This window comes from Nomascus leucogenys, chromosome 6, assembly GCF_006542625.1.
Source record: "Nomascus leucogenys isolate Asia chromosome 6, Asia_NLE_v1, whole genome shotgun sequence".
In the NCBI taxonomy this organism is placed as follows: Eukaryota; Metazoa; Chordata; class Mammalia; order Primates; family Hylobatidae; genus Nomascus; species Nomascus leucogenys.
Genome location: NC_044386.1, coordinates 17697400 through 17699167, shown reverse-complemented (window position 1 = coordinate 17699167; position 1768 = coordinate 17697400). Strand labels below are relative to the sequence as shown.

At 36.5% G+C, this 1768-nt stretch overlaps 1 non-coding gene across 1 annotated transcript; it reads right to left on the bottom strand.

Annotated features, from left to right (window-relative positions):
* Nucleotides 1-1382: 1382 nt before the first annotated feature.
* Nucleotides 1383-1486, bottom strand: LOC115835788. Its single transcript, XR_004030805.1, has one exon. It is a non-coding gene; the product is annotated as a small nucleolar RNA U13 (small nucleolar RNA).
* Nucleotides 1487-1768: the final 282 nt, after the last annotated feature.

Genomic DNA, 1768 nt, shown 5'->3' with positions numbered 1-1768 from the left:
TCAGCTATCAGCCTGGGTTAAAGGGGAGATTATACAGCATATTTATTCCATGTGGGAATCAAGGTGAACCTCCTACACTAAAACGGATGATTATCAATGATTTATTAAGTTCATAATCACTACATGATCTGAATACATGCCTTTTTTCATTCATGAAAAACCTTAAACACTGCAAAGAATAATGCAGCATCAAGCTAACACTCAGAATTGACAATTTTCTACACAGAAACCTGATCATTTTTATTTGTTTGGAAGCAATTCTCTGTGGTGTTTTTAACACCTCAGATGCTCTTTTCAAGAATCTTGTATAACAAAGAGCCTTGGAAGTCAGAGATAGTATATCACTCCCTAGGAGAGAGATTTCTTGTCTGATCAGTGTAATAAACATAGAGGATGTTTTTCTCTTCAGAGACATTCTAGGAGAGTAAAGTCTTCCTTCTCCTTCGCAGAGGGATAGCCTTACACTCCAAGGCAGAGTGTCTCTGGAGATAAGGATGGGCAGGTTTTCTGGCAGATCCCTTATACAGTTGAGGGTTTTTACAGTGCAGTGTTTCTCAGCTGTGACATAAACCCCTGTGTGTGCAGAGTCCTTGTCAGTTTAAGTTGCTATAACAAAGTATCATAAACTGTGTGGCTTATAAACAACAAAAATTTATTTCTCACAGTTCTGGAGGGTCGAAGTTCAGGATCAGGGTGCCAGCATGGTTGGTTCTGGTGAGGACCATTTTCCGGGTGGCAGAGTGCCACTTCTCTTTGTAACCTCACCTGGCAGAAACAGGAAGAAAGAGTTCTTTGGGGTTCTTTTTATAATTGCACTAATTCCATTTATGAAGGCTTCATCCTCATGACCTAATTATCTTCCAAAGACACCTTCAAATGTCATCACATTAAAAGTTAAGATTTCAACATATAAAATATCAATCTGTAACACAAAATATTTATCCTCACCACCCCTATGGGATTTGGAAGGTAAAGAAAACTATGAACCCACGTTGCCTGCCATGTGGTGAGCAATACTGTCTAGAACCATTTGAGTGCATCTCACTGTCTTCTTATTGAATCTATGCAAGTGAGCCTAGACAGCTACTTAACTCTAACACATTTCCAGTTAACACTAGTGCTTAAAGCCATATATATATATGTGTGGATATATATATATATCCACACACACAATACTAAGTACACATTTCATGAATTAATACTACTTTGTTTAGGTATATATATATATATATATATATATATATATATATACACATACACATATATACATACACACACATACATACACACATATATATATATATACACACACACACACACACACACACATATATCACTTAACCTTAGCAGGTAATTATTATTTTTTCTCTTATTTTCTTTCATGTCAGATGGGTAACATGCTGCCACCAAAACAGGATTTAAAGGAGGTACAGCTCACATGTGCTCATAAACACCCAATCATCATGCTTGAGAACTTCTGAGTACTTAAAGAAAATTCTAGTTTTAAAAAAGAGCAGCATTCTTATTACTTTCATTAAATGGACAGAATTCCAAAAGAAGGAGTTTATTCACTTGAGACAGAGTGGAACATAGTGAGATATTATGTGATTATGACCTTCCTTCATCTCGATCATGTTTATATGTGTAAGGATAAGCATTGAGGATAGAGGATCTGCCAGAATGTCTAGTGTGAACTTCGTTATGCAGGTTTATGTCATCTGATTTGTATACTCTGTTATTTCCTTTTTGCCAGGGGGTGGGAGGGCTC